The sequence below is a fragment of the Canis lupus genome, chromosome 12 (genome assembly GCF_048164855.1).
Source record: "Canis lupus baileyi chromosome 12, mCanLup2.hap1, whole genome shotgun sequence".
Lineage (NCBI taxonomy): Eukaryota > Metazoa > Chordata > Mammalia > Carnivora > Canidae > Canis > Canis lupus.
Window position 1 is genome coordinate 41,406,758 of NC_132849.1, and position 19,799 is coordinate 41,426,556.

Below are 19,799 nucleotides of genomic sequence, written 5' to 3' on the forward strand. Positions count from 1 at the left end.
AGGTGCAACTATACTATACCTTGACCTTTGCTGATTAGCTCTCTGGCTGCTAAAGCTAAAGCTCCTTGACCCTGGAATCTGGGATCATCCCTGTCCCCTAGCTCAATAGCTCTGCATGTCCCTTTGCATTTAATTCTTTTTTACAGTAAGAATATTGACCTCTCATTGAGGTCGTGCCTGGACCTGTGCTCTGTTCCCAGTGACTCAAGGCACACTGGTTGTCTGTTAACCATCCCCTGTCTCTTATTCAGGAGCTGGGCCCTTATCTCTTTTCCTTTTTTGTGAGTCCCGGGATCCCTGAATAATAACCTCTCTGTTCTCCCGGGCCCCCAGGAATCCTGCGTTTGCATCACACAAGCAATAAAAATGGAAAGGAAGTAATCAATGCTCCCAATCCCCATGGCAAGCTATTGAGGACCTATCTGGTTTCAGCAGCTAGACTTTTCCTTTCCTGATGCACAATGGCACACTAATTCGTCCACCAAAACATCCCCTCACTGCCTACCTCCCTTGACACTTGAACTCCTCTTGTGTCAAAACCTGTCATGACAGGTGCTGTGGCAATGTGGCCAGGTCATGAGCCACGTCACTGAGGCACTCGGCAAGTTATCACTAGGCCTCTTAATCTAAACAGCTGCTCCATCATCAGACAGCTGGATGAGCTAAGACAACTCTATTTGTTGTCCCTAAAGACAGGTCACAGCCTGAAGACCAGACAGAGTCTACGAAGCAGATCTCTCATCAACTGTAATCACTGCTTGCTTTCAAGAAACCTTCTCTTGCTTTCCTGGAAATCCTTAATGTCTGCAGCAAACGATGATGTGTTTCTATTTCCACAGCTATGCTTACATGCCATGCCACACCTAACCAATGTTTTCATATAACAACACTTTGAATAAAGGCATAGATTCTGATCTTTCTTTCATGGGATTCATGTTTACTGATGAATACTGAAGAGGGCCACTGGTCACCTTGATCCTATTTTTCTTCGGTATGGAGTGTGGTTGGTCATCTAGTCCCACCCACTTTTTCAGCATCATCTCCCTGCCTGTCCTCCCTGATGGAACCCACCCTACTCTGTTACAGCTCCACTCTTACACTTACAGCTCCCTTTCCCTGGAGTCCTTGTCCCATTCTCTTCCTGGCTAATTCTAACTCTCAAAATTCGACCCACATGTCAACTCTCTGGTAGCCTTCCCTGAGCTATCCTCTATGTCCAAGTACTTTTTACATGTGTACATCTGGTGGACATCTTACTATATTTCTTTGAGCTCTTTGAGGAGAAGCCTGGGCATGATTAAGTTTCACATACACGATGTGTACAGTATGAGCACAGTAAGTGTTTTGGTGAATAAAGTGAATAAATTTAAGTGCAAAGTAACAAACACGGGGCTTTGGATTGCCATCTGTTTTTTTTTTTTTATTGGCTCAAATATGGATAAATGTTAAGTGGTGTAAGGAATGAAGCCCTGATTCATTCGCCTTTGTATCCTTCACCCAGCATCTAGCACTGTGTCTGGTACACAGTAGGTGCTAGTACATGTTTTCTAGATGAGTGAACCATTGCCAAATGGTTTACTGTGCTGCTGGTATGCCCTACTTAAAGTTGTATTTGTTTGGGTTGGACTGAATCTGACATGGAATATGAAATTGTACTGTAGGAGACATTTCTTTGGGACACCTGGGTGGCTCAGGGGTTGAGCATCTGCCTTCGGCTTAGGGCGTGATCCTGGAGTCCCAGAATCGAGTCCCACATCAGGCTCCCTGCATGGAGCCTGCTTCTCCCTCTGCCTGTGTCTCTGCCTCTCTCTTTTATGTGTCTCTCATGAATAAATAAATAAAATCTTTAAAAAACAAGAGATTTCTTTTTTCTTTCTGTTGAGTGGTTTTCCATTCCCTCTGGAAAACTCCTGGGGCAATCCTTGGGACATTTGTCTGTGCAACTTCAAGAAGCAGAGGGAAGAAACAGAAACTTCATTTGCATTTAGTTTTCACCTAGACTTTGGGCTCCCACTACTATGAGTAGGACTTCCTTTAGTTCAGGGACTGTGTGTTATTCTCTTCCACCTCTCATTTCTGAGTCCAGTGCCTGGCACACATTCAGTGCTTTAAAGTGAGTGACCACATGGTGACCTCTGCTCTATGCAGGAAGCCCTTTAGCACCATCTGCCTAGCACACATTTTGGTTTAACATTGATCATTATGGATGCCATTTCCTCTCCAGGCAAAGTTACTTGTTCAAGTGCATGTCATTTGTCTTTGCACTGTTCTCGAAAGAATCCCTGGTGGTCATGTTGATGCATTATTTAAATAGAATCAGGTGGTTTCCATTTTCATATAGTTGGAAACTGCCGCTTGTGTTGGTTCATGGATTGAGGTTAGGGCTTGTCCTTCTAGGATTTATTTTTTTTTAAAGATTTATTTACTTGTTTAAGGAGAGAGGGAGAAAGAGAAAGAGAGCATGAGCAGCAGGAGGGGCAGAGGGAGAGAATCTGAAGCAGACTCCCCACTGAGCATGAAGCCAGACTCAGGGCTCAGTCCTAGGACCCGTGAGATCATGACCTGAGCCAAAACCAAGAATCAGATGCTTAACCAACTGAGCCACTCAGGCACCCTGTCCTTCTAGGGTTCTATAAAGTTTCAAATAATGGGAAAGAAAGAAATAAAAGACTGGTTGGAAGAAGGCGGGGGGAACTCAAGCGAGGCAAAGAAAATGAATTTGAAAAAATTTCTCCAAAGGACGCAAAAATCGGTGGAATTCATCATTAAAAAGAGGAGCATCAGTCATTCTCAGCATTACTTTATTTTCATTGTGTATGTGAATAAAAGCGCAGGTGGAAATGACAATGGTGAATAACTTTTAAAAGCCACTTTATCCAGGAACAGTGAATAAGAAAGATATTTAGTTCCAACCTTGCAGATAGGGTAAAAAAAAAAAATCTATCAACTGTAAAACGTTGTCCCCAGGTGGATGAAATTCTTCAGAACCTTTCTTGTTCTTCCTAATATCAAGGGAATGGAAGATAAGGAGTAGTCCAAACCTGCAGGGATGTGTTGCCGGGGAACCAGGGCAGGGCCAATAGTGGTTCATGCAGTTCATACTAAAGTTTTTTTCCTGCTGCAAGATTTCTTTACAATCCCATCTGCTTTTGTTTCTGGGTCTTAACCTTGTGGTCTGCACAAATTTTCATGCTTTGCTTCTTGCTTTACACATTTTCCCATATCACATGGACTCATACCCATATAACACTCCTTTGTTAGTGCAAGGCTGTGTGAAAGGTTGTGGACAAACGGAACTTTTGTAAATCTAATCATCTCTCAGATGTACTCAGGAGCTTTCTGTTTAATGGAAGCCAGGCTTTCATTTTGAGTCTTGCACAAAATGAAAAAGACTTTAGCAATCCCACTCACATACCACTTTGTCTTTTCTGAAAGGTAATTTTTTTTAATCACCAGTTTTCTTAAAGGTGACCCTGAGTTTCCCGAAGCAACGAATAGGTGACTGCAGTTTGCAGGATGGTGGTGTGCTCTGATGAAACAGCTCTGATCTCTTTTTTCCCCTCACTTACCACCAGAAAACACCTGGGACAGAAGTGTCCCTTGCTTCTATCTAACACTTTATAGCTACTGGCACAGGTGTACACCTAGAGTTTTCTACAGTAGCTGGAGATAGAGGTAGGACAGGTAGGGCCCATGCAGAGCCATGTGAGAAATATGTGGCAATAGTCTAGACCCTGCTCTCCGGATGTCTATGTGAGTGCCTGTCCCTCTCTTTGCCACACCATCCCCCCATAGTGAGATTCATCCTGAAACATGATACTTCTTGCTGGTGATCAAGGGCATCCTCACCTTGACCCTCCCCTTCTACATTAGAGGCACATTTATATCCTGCTGATAGATGAAGATGGTCCCTTCATGGATTTTTCACACATCCTCTACTTGAACTACTTTTTACAGACTGGCAAGGTATAATTTATGGCTTACAACCTTTCAGTCACAGGATGGGAGATGTGAGAGGAAAACTCAATGTAGCTCATCAACCATCGTAATAGCTAGTCAATGTCATTTTTACATAGGTGAGATAATTTATTTGTTTGCATATTGTCATGATTTTATGCCACTTTGCAAATGATGTTCCTAGGAAGTTTGCCTAGCGTGTCAAGGTTGGTTGCAGTAAGAGTATGGTTGCAGGAATGTTCTCTCTCCCCCTGGAGGTAGAGAGCACGGCTGGCTTGAGTTCCTGGATTCGATCATGGTGTAATTAACTATTAGAAGTGTGAACTTGGACCAGTTTCTTCACCTCTCTGAGCCTCAATTTCTTCATCTGTAAGATGGATATATTAATATCATCCTCGGACAGCTGTGGATATTAGAGGAAAATGTACGTGCAGCAAGGTAGGTACTGCATAAATAGGAACTGCTATTATCAGTAGTGTTTATTAGCATGAAAGTGGGTTTTTTTTAAGATTTTATTTATTTATTCATGAGAGACACAAAGAGAGGCAGAGACATAGGCAGAGGGAGCCCAATGTGGGACTTCTAAGATCCTGGGATCATGACCTGAGCCGAAAGCAGACACTCAACCACTGAGCCACCCAGATGCCCCTAAAAATGATTTTGAACTTATTTTATTTTGTCCTCACCTCCCCACTTTGTCTATTCTTCCATTTTTCATAACATTCTTCTTGTGGTTGCCTAGAGACATTTTGTTTTCTGTTTCCTTGCTCCCTAATTTTCCCCTGTCCCCTCTTGCTTTCTTTCACATATAGTGTTATTGTATGCCCATTCTTTCTTCCATCTAAGAATCATAACATTTCAAAGCTAAAATGGTCCTTGGAAATTCTTAGGTCCAGCCCTTGTATATCAGTTGAGACAACCAAAACCCAAAACCCGAAGAAATGTACATCTGCACCAGGGTACTAGGTAGTGGAATCTTGGAGAACTCAGGTGGATGCTCAGCCTGCCTGCTTCTTTATGACTCTCTGTCCCCAGGGGTGACCATCTGAGGGACGTTTATCCCCATGGAACCTGGCGAGGACAGGGATAAATTACAGTTCTCAGGCTCTCTAATAGATAGTGTTTTTTTTTTCCTCTTTCTTTTCTAACCCCTCAAGAGCATTTGATATTTCAAAACTCTTTGATAAAACAGCTAAACTAGCTTGTCTCCTGGGGCAGCAGAACTCAGCTGAGATGTCTCCTGAAACTCTCTTGCCGTTGGATTGGAGCTATTGAAGGTTTTTTTTTTTTTTTTTTTTTTCAGTTGTAAAAAAAATCTACAGTCGCTCAGCATGGATAGTACATCATGAATGAACAGTAGTGGGCCTTTGATCTAATTTTTATGTGTGTCTTCTTTCTCAATAATAAATGGGCTTTTGTTGTGAGACAGGTTGACACTTACTGAGTTTGCTTTTCATTGGTCCATGGTGAGTTGGGAGCAGCTGAGAATGTGCTCTCTTTCTTAGTCCTATAGCAAAACTGTGACTTGACATATAATTGGGTATTGTTGCTTAGGCCCTTTCAATATTCCAGGCATTGAAGAGAGAGAAAATTGTGTATTTTCCGTTTGGGAGAATAGCATCCAAACTAAATGTCAGATGACAGTTTAGCATAGTGGTGCCTGATATGATCCATCACAAAGGAGAGAAGAACTATTGATTATGAGGCTGAAGAGAGAAAAACACATCCCAGAGAAAAAGGCAGGAGAAAATGAGGAGCCTATAATACAGCAGCTGTCTTTAAGTCACTGCCCTGAGTAATGACAAATATCTTGCTCTGGCTCAGATTTCTTTGAATCAGCCTGGAAATGGAGCCCAATGCCTTTACCATCCTAAGGCAGCAGGAGTGATGTCAAAGAAAACTGTTCTGAGTAGTGTTAATGTGGGGCAGAACTGTGCCCCCAACAGGACATCCGTCTGGAATGTGGTTGCAGGGCACTTCCCAAAAGTCCTGCAAAGAAGGACTGGGGGGAGCAGAAGTGACGCACATACTCCAGAAGGTTCCTTTGTGCTCTCAGAAAGGTGAGGTGAGAGGCGAAGGCACAGGGAAGGCTGCCCCTGGGGAGCCATAATGGTGTTTGGAGTCTTTCACTTCGGTGCAGGTCACTGGTTCAGTTCAGACTCTTAACTGCTGGAAATTGTTACGGCTTGATGGCTGATGGGAAATGAGGTCCCAGCTCTCCGCTGGCTTCCTAAACCTGCTCGCTGTAATTGGTCTCCCTTCCTGGAAGGCTGCTGAAGACTGGGGAGGGCAACAGGGACAAAACTTGTTCTGAGTCCAGGAGGGGACTCTGCTGGGAGGGAGGGAGGGAGGGAGATAAATGCTAGGCAGGTGCCCAGAGGAAAGGCAGTTCCGAGGATGGAGGAAAAGTGCTTGATTCCTCTCACCCCCTGAACGCGTGAGAGTGGCAGGGATCCTGATGCCAGCCTGCAAGCAGACCAGCGTGGGGACATTGGACAGAGACTTGGACTGGGTCCCATGAAGAAACTCACGTTAGATCCACCAGCTCTTTGCCTCTAGCCGCGCCCCACCCCGCCCCCTACCCCAACTCTAGTCCTAATCCAGCATCTGGGCAGGGGAGCATGATTTGTGAACTGGCTTCCTTATGCTTTGTTTTAATCCCTTCAGCTCTTAGGTTATTGTAAAGCTCGGGCTCTTGCAAAGCAAAAGCTTTGGCTTTTAGAGTTCAGCCACTTTTCTTGGTTTTTCTGCTATTGTCAGCCCTCTCTTGACTCAGTGAAGGGGGAGGGGGCAAGTCACTAGGTCCGAGGAAACATACAGGAGAAAAAGCCCATCGGTTATTCTCTTCAACTATCACCCTGCCCCATTTAATTTCATGTGTTTCTTTTGACACATACCCTATCCCTGGGCTTTTGAAGCCTCTGCCCAGTTAAGCCAATGGATCTGCCTATGGGTCCATCAGCTTCTTGTCAAGAAGAAATTCTCCCTGTGGGCAATTCACAAGTCCAAAAACCCTGTGCAGGTCTATTTTGTAGAGTGAAAAAGGGGACAGAGGACCAGAGACAGGAAAGAGCCTAGGAGAAACCTGGCAGGGTCTAATAATTTATGGCTTACAACCTTTCAGTCATAGGATGGGAGATGTGAGAGGAAAACTCAATATAGCTCACCACCTATTGTAATAGCTAGTCATTGTCATTTCTGCATAGGTGAGATAATTTATTTGTTTGCATATTGTCATGATTTTATGCCACTTCGCAAATGATGTTTCCAGAAAGTTTGCCTAGTGTGTCAACTATATGGTTGCAGGCATGTTCTCTCTCCCCTTGGAGGTGGAGAGCCTGGCTTCTGACCTGGAAAGCCCACAGGAGGAAGGGGAGGCTGGCGGGCTAGAGCTTTCTTTAAGCTTAGGAGAAGCTCAGGGAGTGGTTTCCATATGTCTCTGGAACACAGGGCTTGTGCAAAAGCCTCAACTCTAGGATACAGTTCTTTGAGTGAGTGGCCCTGCCAAGGCGGGGGTGGGGGGGGTGATATGGAAAACAGAGGTGATGTTCTTGGAAACCAGCTGCTGCATTTGCATTACTTCAGAAGGAGGTGGGTATGTTTTAGATGTTTTTTTTTGTTTGTTTGTTTTTTTTTTTTTGTGTGTGTGTGTGTGTAAGGTTCCCCCTTACTACACCTTGGACTCCCTGGAGACAGTGTCTGAACCATCTTTGTTGCTGTCATTCCCACCAGCTGCCATACACATAGTAGGGGAGCAGAAAATACTTGTTATAAGAATGAGTGAAGGGGTGCCTGGGTGGCTCAGTCAGTGAAGCACCTGCCTTTGGCTCAGGTCATGATCCCAGGGTCCTGGGACACAGCCCTGCATTGGGCTACCTGCTCAGCGAGGAGTCTGCTTTTCCCTTTCCTCTGCCTCCTCTCCCTGTACATGCTCTTTCACTCTCTCTATATCTCAAATAAATAAATAAATAAAATCTTATTTAAAAAATAAAAAAGAATGAGGGACAAGGAGAACAGAACTCAGGTAGTTTTACCTTTTTCGAAAATGTTACTTGACTGCCATGGCATATTCTCAGTCAGTTTCTACCAATGTGCTATTCAAACTACACAGAAGCATCCAGAAAGTCATCAAAGAACATTTCGCTGAGTAGATGAGAAACAGATCTTAAGAATTGGAACTTAGATCTGAGGGTCCAGTGTTCATGTCCCTGTTCAGGCACCAGAAACAAAACAAAAAATTGGAACTTAGGCTACCATATGATGATAAGGCCAGAGCTTAGTCAACTGAAAGGGTGCTGGGTAAAATCTGAAGAGCTTTCCGCCCACATCTCCTTTCTCAAACAACAAGGGCTCTTCCCTGTAGTGTCCATCACTGGCTATAGTGCATGGGCTGGGCTAATGAGGCCCATCAGCAGCAGTAGATACTGCTGTCTGGACTGCCCTCGGCCGTCCACAGATTAGCTTTCCCCACTGGGCTTCCTCCTGCATGTCTGGACCCCAAGTGATCCTGTCATGTTGCATCTAGGCCCGATCAATAGTGTTTTTAAATAAGATTTGTGCTTTGAAAATCAGCCCTAAGCACGTTGCATTCCTTTTCTGTTTGAAAAGTTCAGTTTGATTCTGTGCTCAGTTCTAAAAATACCCACATGAATGGGAGGCCTAGGCTGGGCAGTTAAAAGCTGTTCCAGTAGGTGAAGGTCTCCAGGGCTTGCAGTGAGCTGACTCAGGTGAATTTAGCAACATCATACCTGTAGGGAGTGGGCTTCACCCAACACAGAGTAGGAATGTGAGCATTGTGTCACCTGGCAGTAGAAGGCAGGAGGGCACCATGACCCTGGAAGTTGCTGAGATCCCTGGGTTGAAATGGCTTTGACATGTCTCAATTTTTTTTTTTTCCAAGATGGATGTAGTGTGTAGACAGTATCGACTGCAAGTCAATTGATGATCTTCAGTCTGTGTTTTTGAGTGTGCATGTGAAGATCAGAAGTCGATACCCATCGTCTTCAGGGCCAGGATGCTTGATGCACAATTGAGGCTAGTTATTTGCTTCTTAGCATTCCTGAGATCAAAATGCATAAATGAAAGACTATTTCCTGGATGTGAATGAAGTAATACACTTGTCCTGTTTGCTGTAATTGTCCTAATGTGAATGGCAGAGGCCTATTCTCTGTTGTTACTCTGGGTCCTTGGAGGATAAAGGCACAGGGAGATACATGCTGTTCGAACACTAAGCTTTACACTCTGTTTATCTGATTCCTCTGTCTAATTAAAGTTACCTTTTATACTTGATTGGTTTTTAAAGCCCAATATTTGACAATTAAGCCTTCTTTATTCTAACAACTGGGTGGCACTTCCCTGAGTGATTTAGCACATGATATATTATCTGCAGAACCAAGAATCGGCTTCCTTGGAGAGCTTCTCCTGAAGAATTTCATGTTTGGGTGGCTACCCTGAACACCCACCAAGGAATCTGCAGATAGAATTGTATGGATTCAATTCAGGAGTCCATAGAGCTGGGATGGGAGAACCTTGGCTTGAGTTGGGAATCAGGAGATCTGATTTAATCCCAAAAGGGGGCCTTTCTTCTAAAACTACCTCTTTATCCATGCTTATCAGTCAAGCCAAAGAGGTGTGGCAGATGCTGGGGGAGAAGCTGGCCTGCAGCCACCATTGCAGTGGGCACTGAGCCCTGTAGGCCTGGGCCCGTGCTGGTTTACATAGTGCTTGATGGGCAGGATGCTGGAGGAGCTTGGGATACACAGAGCTTCCCAGTTGGACTTGTTAAGACATCAGGTGCCATTTATCTCCAGTTCGTCCTTCTTGAGAGCCTTGTCAAAACACCATGAGGTTTTTCTTTATTTTGTGTCCTCCCAGACAGAAAAGCCTGTGGCACAGCATGCAGGTACTGGAGGGGGTGACAGAGTTGTAAGCATGACCCCTCCCCATACCTCATAAGAGTAGATTCTGTGTCCTGTTCAGGTTTGCTAGGTTTTTGAAGGACAGTTTAGCATTGCATTTTCAGAGGAAATAAAGAACAGGTGGTTGAGTGACCTCATACTGCCAGAGAAGGAAGGATGTGAAGGAGACAGCAGCTATTTTACAGAAAAAGAATCCTCCCTGCCTTCCTCCTGTTGCCTTCCCAACACACGAACATGAACACGTGTGTACACACATGTACACACACACACACACACACACACACACACATAGACACAGTCTTGCATCTGCAAAGCTGATGAGTCTGAGCTGCCTCGGTGTGCACACAGTGTTGTCATCTGGTCTGTTTCCACCCTGGTGGGGAGACAGTTTCTTCTTTGAGTCTAGCATTTGAACCTAAGTTTACTCAGAGATGGAGGCGCTACCTAGGAACCTGGCCCAACCACATGAGGTATTCTTTATTGGTTTGAGAGTGTTTTCATTTTCAGTCTTTTATTCTCATATATGAGTCCAGAGTGATGCTTAAGGGAGGCTAAATTACTGCCACCAACCTGATCTGATTCACCGCGAGGTGATTAGCTTTGCCACCTGACACCAAGGACTGTGGGATGCATCCTAATGTGTTTGTACTTCCTGTACTGTGAATGCAAATGATTAAGGGGGTTTCTTCCAGACTTTGTCTCCTTCCCTGAGGACTCCCCTGGGGAGGATAACTGGAGCTATTGAAGACATGCTATAGTCATTTTGGCAATGTCTATAAGCTTCCCCAGCAAGACTACCCTGCCTGGAGGTGTCCTCCTGCTATTGGAGTCCTGGCCCATCTGAGCTTGACTGTCTTCAACAGGTATAAGACAGGGCTGATGACATGGGGACAGCACAGAAAGCAGAGGCCTTTTGGGAATGACTCCTGAGACTCCATTGTTCTGGGAACTTCTGGCTTCAGTGGTTCTGGGGTGAGTTCACAGATTTGGGGCAGTCAGAATGATGGAGTCTCTAGTCCCATGCTACTCAAAGTGTGGCCCAAGACCAGAGACATCCCCATCATCCAGGAGCTTGGTAGCATGCAGAGTCTCTGACCACGGCCTGGACATGCTGAGTCAGAATCTGCATTTTAACAAGAGCTCCAGGTGACCTGAAGCTATGTAAGAGAAAACAGCCAGTCAGTTCCCTTACCTTAAAGGCTTTTCTAAAAATTCTTCCCTCTGAGATATATCATATGGAGAAAATGTTCACATGGGGAATGGAAAGGAAGCATGATAGCAGAAATTTGCAGCATAGATTTCTGACTCTGATGTCTCTAGGTGGCAGAAAGACCAAGGAGCCCAGCAGTAGGCAACAGGATAGACAGTGGCATGAGAGGGGATACCAGGAAGGTCTGAGTAGACACACACTTCCTTGACATCCCTTCCTTCCCTTTTCCTTCCCCCAAAACCTGGCTGCCACTGACCTCACGGGTGCCCCCCTTCTAGGCTGGGTGATGATTTTAAGAGATCCCAGGTCCCTACGAAGTTTATGGTATGCCCATTTCCCTATTCCTGCTGTGAAGTGAAAAATAAAATAACTGTGAACTATAAAACAGGTATACAAAGTATAATAAAATTCTAATTCTCCCCTTAAATACTTTAATTTTTGCTTTAAAATAGCAAATATGATTTTCATGTGCAAGTCCCAGCTTTCCTGGCACCCGAGCACATCACTGGGGCATCAGATCCTGCCCAATGCACCCTTGTCCTGTCCTCAGTGCAGTTTGAGGAGACCCTGGATGAGGAGACTAAGATTCCAGCTCTGTGACCCTTCTTGGTGACAGAGTCACTCACCAGTAGGTGGGGTCCAGACCTGGTTTCTGGGGTTCCACCTGTTGAGGTACTTCTACTTGGGTCTCAAGTAATGCTAGATCCATCTCAGCACAGCTTGTGCCCTGAAGGAATCATGAAAATAATCTTGGCTTCCAGGGCTTGACACAAACTATGACTTGCTTTGAGTTTATCCACATCTTCATGTCTACATGCTGATGAAAAGCAGACCTGACTCAGACTTTTAAAAAAGCCAGCTAGTCATTCAACCACCAGCACCATTTGACTTGTGCTTTCCAGAGGTCAGGTGGACATATTGGCTCCCTGACAGACCCGCAGGAGGCCTATCCTAAGGAATGTGTCCCTGACAAACCCATTCAGAAAGTCAACACAGCCAGGAGGAAAAAGGAGAAGTCACCCTCCTAAAGGTAGTCCTCAATCTTTCCTCCACAGCTACTTCTTGCTCAGGACCAAGGGCGGGGGGGCAGTGGGATTGGGATTGGAAGGACTGAGGAAGGCGGTTAAAAATCATGGCTGCTTTTCACTTGTCAATCAGTTTTTGATGAACATCCTTCTTGCCCATGCTTAAAGGGCAGCTTAATAATCACAAACTCTTGCTGGAATTATGCTCTCTTTTCCCCAAATTCCATTGCTTTTTTTAATATGTATTTTTAGTTTAGTTACAACTAAGGTGTGTGTGTGTGGGTACGCGCACACGTGTATGCACACACACATTTGAAAATAGATGTAAGAGTATATCCATGTTTTGTGCTATGCCTCACACCATACCTGGAAAAGAGATGATCAGATCAATATATATCTATTCAGTGAAGGATTTGTAATCTCATCAGATCATATGATTCACTGCTTCAAAAGTAGAAATTCAAAAATCTCCCTCTCCATTGCCTTACAGATGTTACTGTAGTTGACCTAGGAGTCTCCTGAGCCTTTAAAAGTCACGTGACTTTTTCAAAATGACCAAGAATTTGTGCAATACTGTACGATTATAAGACTCTCTTTCCATAACCTTCATGGTTCTCCTTCAAGGCAGCACTTTCTCACTAAAACTTTGAACTAAAGCAATTTCTCATTCTAATATTCATTGGATGGTTACTACATTCCAGCCAGGAAGCTGTAACTACATTCCTGCTTGGCTATTCTACTTTTATTAATTAATTTAATCTCATAATAGCCTAGGAGTTGGTAGTATTGTTATCCCCATTTTACAGATTAAGTACTTGTGTTAAGGTCACCCTGCAAGTAAGTGGGGAAGCAGGGATTTGGACCCAGAGAGGTCTGTCTGGAAGCCAAGCTATTAGCCACTGTGCTATCTGCTACAGGTATATGGAGCTGTTCTGTCTTTGTCTCTCTGTCTTTTTACCTCTGCTTTGGCTTTTTTGCAGGAGAGGGAGACTCCTCTCTTACATGGTGGAACATATTTCTGAGTGTGAGGAAGAGGTTTGGGGTATAACATCTTAGTCCTTCCTCTCTTCCTTCCAAGTGAAATTTAGTTGTCTAGGAAGGGTTTCCTTCTCTCCAAGTGACATGACTATCTCCAGCTGCTTTGGTTAGCAAAATAATAAGACTTACTTTCCTTTAGGTCAAGGTATTTTAGTAACAGAATAGTGAAACACTACTCTGGCTTCGAAGTTAGAGAATGGTTTTGCTCAAAGTTAATCAAAACCCCAGGGTTAGAAGGGATTTTTATAGGCCCTTTTGTCCAAATCCCCATCTAATTTACAGCTCCCTTTTATAACCTCCTGCCAAGCATCATGTTGTATTTTGGTTTATCTTTTAATCAGTCAAAGGTGGCCCTGTGATTGTTGACACTTCCGATGATTAAAATAAGAAATCTCTTTCTCTCTCTCTTTTTTTCTTTTGCCTTGTTCTGAATCTTCAAACTGGCTTTCTTTTCTTGTCTCCATCTTTTCTCCTCTTAGAACCTTTTTGCTCCACATGAACATCCAGGTTAATTACATCCAGAAGGAAATCCCTTCTTTCATTTATAGAATGATTAACTATGTAAATTTGAATTAACTCTTCCCAAAGTTAGAATTCTGAAATCATCTTTTTCTTCAACTCTTTGGTGAATATCATTCCATCAACTAATTTTCCTTGGGAGTACCGTCACACCATCCATCTTCAAAGAAACGCCATTTATACACGACTAGAGTTGTTTAATTGCTGCCTCTGCTTTTTATGCTTTTACAGCCCACAGAATAGTGTCTTTTGCACTCTTTTGGAGGAAATTTCTCAGATGTGTGGCATTCTATTTTTACCTCTTAAGCCCACCTCAGAGTCCAAATGTCAGCATTTTATGGAGGGAGTGCTGGGCCAGGAGCCAAACAACTGAGTGAGTCCTAGTTTGGCTTCTGCCCTGGGACCTTGGGAATCCTGGTTTCATCCTCAGGAAATTGGGCATCCTGCCAGCCTTGCCCTTGTTACAGGACTGTTGAGAAGCTCACATAGGAAATGTATGTGAAAGCACTTAGTAGACTGTAATACAAGATGGCAAATATAAGGCCAACTTTCTGAGTGCCCAAAATGGCTATGAAGTGGATGCGTTTGGAGATGGGGAGCCAGAGACCAAGAGAACCCCAAACTCTCAATCTGATAGTTAATTCTTGTCTATCTAGAGTGTGTGTCTGCAGATGTCTGGGAGGGGTTGAGATTAAATTACCTCAGAGCTGAGCATTCCTGTCAGTCAGAAATGTGTCAGTCAGGGAACTTCAGAGCAACAGGGGGCAGAAAATCAACTGACAGTCATTTGTACAAATTTGTGAACACTAATTAAGCATCCAGTTTGTAAATAGCACCAAAGATAGTATAACATAAACCTTACCTGAACCATTTCAGAAAGAGGTATATCACTGCAGCCACCACTGTGCATTGCCTCCAATGGCTCTGAACACTGCCAGACACCTTATTTGTATCTTTTAGGCATTTTCCATGATAGGACTAGCCCTCAGTTGGATAATATCCTACCAAAATATGTTTTTCCTAGGAATTTTATAAATCTGGCTCCATCCTAGTTCTAAGATCTTTGCTTTAAAGAAGTCTTCACAGATTCTCTCTTTGTTCCCTGTAAGACTCAAAATTAGTTTATTCTTCCTTTGAAATCCTTTTTTTTTTTTTTTAATCTTCACGCTTTTATTTGGGAGGGAAGGGAGCTGAGGAGGTCAGCTGTTACTGATTTTTCAACAGAACAAGAAACAGAGATCCCCTCCCCCAAATAAAAGTGTGTGTATATTAGTGTGACAGCAGCTTGCTAGAAGAGATGGGGGGCAACCTGCCAGCTTTATTTTATTTACTTATTTATTTTTATTGGAGTTCAATTTGCCAACATACAGCATATCACCCAGTGCTCATCCCGTCAAGTGCCCCCTTGAGTGACGGTCACCCAGTCACCCCAATGCCCTGACCACCTCCCTTTCCACTGCCCCTTGTTCATTTCCCAGAGTTAAGAGATCCTATTTTTTATGATGCTTTTTGTAAAGAATGAAATTTCATAGGAAATTCATGAAACAAAATTCAGCCAAAAATCACGCATTGTGCTTAAATAATGTAATAAATAGTCCAAAGGATGAATGTTTTTATTCAAGGGGGAACATGGTCTTTCAGTCACCAATACATCTTAATTTTGGAAAGAAATCTCTTACTATGTAGTGACCTTTTCCCTCTATGGTCATCAATGCTAGTGCCCTTTGAGGAAACCCACCAAGTTGCTAATGGGTGAAATTGGAGCTGAGACCCTCCAGACAGCAGAAGCATCCTCTCCCCAAGTAGTAGAAAGTAAAGAGGAGAGGGTAGAAGCTGCTTTCAAGAACTTAAGCCCCTGAGGGATTATTTTGGCCAATTCTCTGCTTCTAAGTCAGGCTTCCTCATTCTTCACTCTTCCAGAGCAATAACAGTAGGACCAGCGAATGTTTCACAACCAGTTCTCTAAAAAGAAAAACGTGTGTGTTTGTGTGTGTATATACACACACTTACTGAATATTTTACTGATATAAAAGATGTGCAGTGCACAATTTACCATATAATAATAAATATTCTTTTTCTCTTTAAATCCAAATTGATTCGCACAGAATGCTTTTTTGATGATTTTTGCCAAAATTTTTATCTGTAGCTAACATATGGTTGTAATGAACAAATGAGTATAGTTCTGATATCAGTGTTGGTTGGTATTTTTATTTACATTAACAAGTAAGACAAACACGAAACAAAAAAGATATGTGTTGGAACTCTAGGACACGTCATGTCAGTCCCAAAGTCCTCAGGTTGCATGTTCAGCCAGTCCTCTGCTTTGAATATGAGATTGCAATTTCAGCCAGTCCTCTGCTTTGAACATGAGAACAGATAAGAAAACACTATTATGACCTGAGAGAGGAAAGAGCATGGGAAGAATTGAGATTTGTCAAATGTGCCCATAGTTTAAAAAAACAAATGGTGCATAAGACTTGTCATGCAGCACGGCAGTCCTCTGGCTCTTCCTGTCCGTTTCCTATCACTAGAGAGATTACCTTCAACCCATTTAGCTGATTTAGGGAGCATATAGCTCCATACCTCTAAATAATAGCCGTAAATGGTTATTTCTTGATTTGGGGTTTTAAACACTATTGACTTCCCACTATGGTAGGTGTGGAATGGGCTCTTGCATGCTCCATCATCCCACTGCCTCCCACCCCAAACCCTACTAGACATGCCAAGACAGGCCTTTCTTTCCCTCCACTCTTCCAATAGTGTTACATTTTAATTTTGTTCAGCTGAGTAGTCAGAGTTTATACTATATGGTAATGCACATGATATTTATGGCTAAGTCTTTACTTTTCCTTTCATGCACAATCTTTTTTTTTTTTCCCTAGAGGTTTGTTTTGCTTTGGTTTTGGTTTTATATTTACATTTAGATTACGTTATATCCTTTTATATTGGCCTAGCTTCCTCTAAATTTATCACTGTTTCAACCTTAGACTCTCTGCCAGGTGTCCAAATGTTGTCCCCACATGTGAGATGCCTCCACTCTTCCACCAATTTCACCTTTTTTGAAAAATCTTTTCTAGAGCCCTCTGCTCTGACCAGGTGAGGGGTTACTCTCTGATATCCAGGCCTTTCCTTTGCCCCTCTTCCAGTGTCCCACTGATACTGGTAGAGTGCACATCCAGACAGCTTCCTGAGAATGAGAACAGGGAGATAAAACATTGGAGACTCTGGTTATCTGACAAAACCATAATTCTACCTTCATATTTGTTTGGTAGTTTCTCTGAATATAGAATTCTAGGTTGAAAGTTATTTTTCTTCAGAAATTTGAAGGCATTGCTCCATTTCTTTCTGGCTTCTAGCATTGCAATTGAAAAGTTCAAAGTCATTCAGATTCATAATCTTTGGAATGGATCTGTTTTATTATTATTATTTTTTTCCTCTCTGGAAGTTTACTTGATTGTGTCTTTTTCCTCTATGTTCTAAAATTTCATGGTACTGTGACTTTTGAGTTTATTTTAATATTAAATAATATTTAATTTATATTCCAGATAAAAGGATCCCTTTAATCTGGAAATTCAAGTCTTTCTATTGAGGGACATTTCCTTGAATTATTCTGTGGTTAATTTCTTTCCCTTCTTTGTGTGCGTGTGTATTTTGTTTCCTGTTTCTGGAACTTTTATTATTTGCATGTTGAGCATCCTGGATTTGTCATTTACTTTTCTTATCTTTCCTGTCCTGTTTTCTATCTCTTTATCTTATAACCCTCTGTTGACTTTTTCCATTTTTATTATAGTATTTTTAATTTCACCAGTTCTGTTTTGCTCTTTTAATGCTCTTTTTTTGTATTATCCAGTTCTTGTTTTCATAAATGCAATCTATCTTCTTTTATATCTCTCAGGATATTAAATATATTCTGAATATAAATATTTTCCTTGCATAATTCCTATTAGGTTGCCTTTATCCTGTTTCTTTGATTTGATTTCTATCTTTCACATTATAGATTTTCTACAGATGTTTATGAACTCTAGTTTCTGCTCTTATTAAGAGCAGAGTGCTCAAATGCTGTCTGCAAGCTCTGAGTTTGTCATTGGGGTTTGCTACCTGTGGGCTTCAATTTTGAGTGTGGCTGGGCTCTTTTGTTGGAGAACCTTGATGTCAGTGTCTTTAGATCTTTCCTTTTACACTGTTCAAACCTCCCTGGGAAAGCTCTCCCGGTCTCCTGCTTTTAGGAATAAGCCTGGTGGTCATATTTATAGGAACCAAATAAAAAGAAGATTGGTGGTACGGGTCTTTAGGATGCAAATGCTGTCTCCTTTCCTCCTTAAGGCCTCAAGTTCTGCCTTATGTCTTCTGCATCAGGGAGTCTCCACTTCTTCCAGTCCAGAGCTGGGGATAGGGAAGGGGTTTATGGATTTTGGTCAAGCTTCTTTGCATAGCTCATTTTCCCTCCTCATACTTCTAAGGGGTTCTGCTGGGAACACAGAGCTGCTTTCTAGGCCCTCATGCCCTGTGAATTGAGGATACAGCTTTCTCAGATCTGTTAAATCAGTTGGCTATCAGTGTAGTTATCCACTCGCTGTCCTGTTCCCGAAATGCGGGCACTGTAGTCTGCCTTCCCATTCTCTTTGCCCTTGTGTGTTTATACCCTCTTTTTCTCCCATGGCATTTTGGTGCACATTTATTTCATGGCTCCTCTTTTTGAGTGTTATAGTTCATTGTAAATCTGTCTACCCAATCCTCCGAAGAGGGAGCTCCTCTGAAGGAAGAGACACATCCTGCACACTTAATAGCCCTTGGTCCTCAGCAGTGAGAGATAGCTGTGTGCTGAAGGGCACCCACCCTGAGGTCAGGCTGGAGGCTGGCTAGTGGGGGTTCTGGGCTCAGACATCAGTGGGCTCAGCTTGCCCTCAGGGAGCTTGTGGTTGGGTGTTGTTTTCCTCTCTCCAGCTATAGAGAGTCTGGTTCTGACTGTTGGCATCTCGAGTAGCTAAAGAAAGAAGTGATGGCTATAATCACGAGCTTTCTTTGCCCTCTTTATCAGAATAAAGACATGGAGAGAGGTGAAAGATGGTGCAGAAACAAAAGGACACAGTACTCTACAGATGGAAGGCAAAGGAAGGGGTGGGGCGAGGTTGAAACTCAAGAGTCTCCAACCCTTTGCCAAATTCTTCTTTGCCCTCTTTTCTATGAAAGATGACTTCCTGACTATAAAGTAATTCAAACACAATGTGGAAATTTGAGAAATAAAGAGAAGCTAAAGAAAAAAAAACTAAGCTGATGATCCATCACCTTTAAATAATCTGCTATAATTGTGTGTATAATTTATATATATATACACAACTAATTTAATAACTTTGGAATCATAATGAATACAGTATAGTATATGCTTTTATACTCAAAATTATATTGTGAACTTTTCTTATATCATTAAATCTTTTGAAAACATGATTCTTAATGATTGCAAAATTTTACTATATTGATATAATTTGTATTTTAAATTATTTTGGCACTTTTGATTTTTCATTATTATAAATAATGCTTTAATTGATAATCTCTTATATGCAATACTATTTTAACCCTTTTCTTATTGTTCTTTTAGAATTTATAGGAATAGATTTACTAGTTTATAGAAAACAGACATCACTAAAGATCTTTTTTTAAAGATTTTATTATTTATTTATTTATTTATTTATTTATTTATTTATTTATTTGAGAGAGAAAGGGAGCATGCAAGTGAGTGGGAGGAAGGGCAGAGCGAGAGGGAGAGAGAGAATCTTAACCAGGCTCTATGTTCAGTGCAGGGCCCACACAAGGTTCGATCTTTGACCCAAGATCATGATCTGGGCCAAAATCAAGAATCGGACACTTAACTGACTGAGCCACTCAGGTGCTCAAGATCTTTTGGCCCCATTCCCAGTGGCAGTATCGTAGCCAATGAGGTTTATCTGAGGTGCAATTATTGCTAATTGAAAACTTTTCCCAAAGATCTTAATGCATATTATCAAATTGCCAAATTAAAAAGTTGCTCTCATATATGGTACCACCAGCAGAAGATAGATAGACTATTTCTCTAGTCCCTTACACAGTGTGTGTGTTTGGGTGTGTATATATTTTACAAGCAAATTTCATTTTTAA

At 42.4% G+C, this 19,799-nt stretch overlaps 1 protein-coding gene and 1 pseudogene across 1 annotated transcript in view; both read left to right on the forward strand.

Annotated features, from left to right (window-relative positions):
- Positions 1 to 19,799, forward strand: part of ALK (ALK receptor tyrosine kinase) — a 692,068-nt gene that overhangs the window by 126,954 nt on the left and 545,315 nt on the right. The gene's annotated exons all lie outside the window — the stretch shown is intronic.
- Positions 19,570 to 19,701, forward strand: LOC140602040 (U4 spliceosomal RNA; annotated as a pseudogene).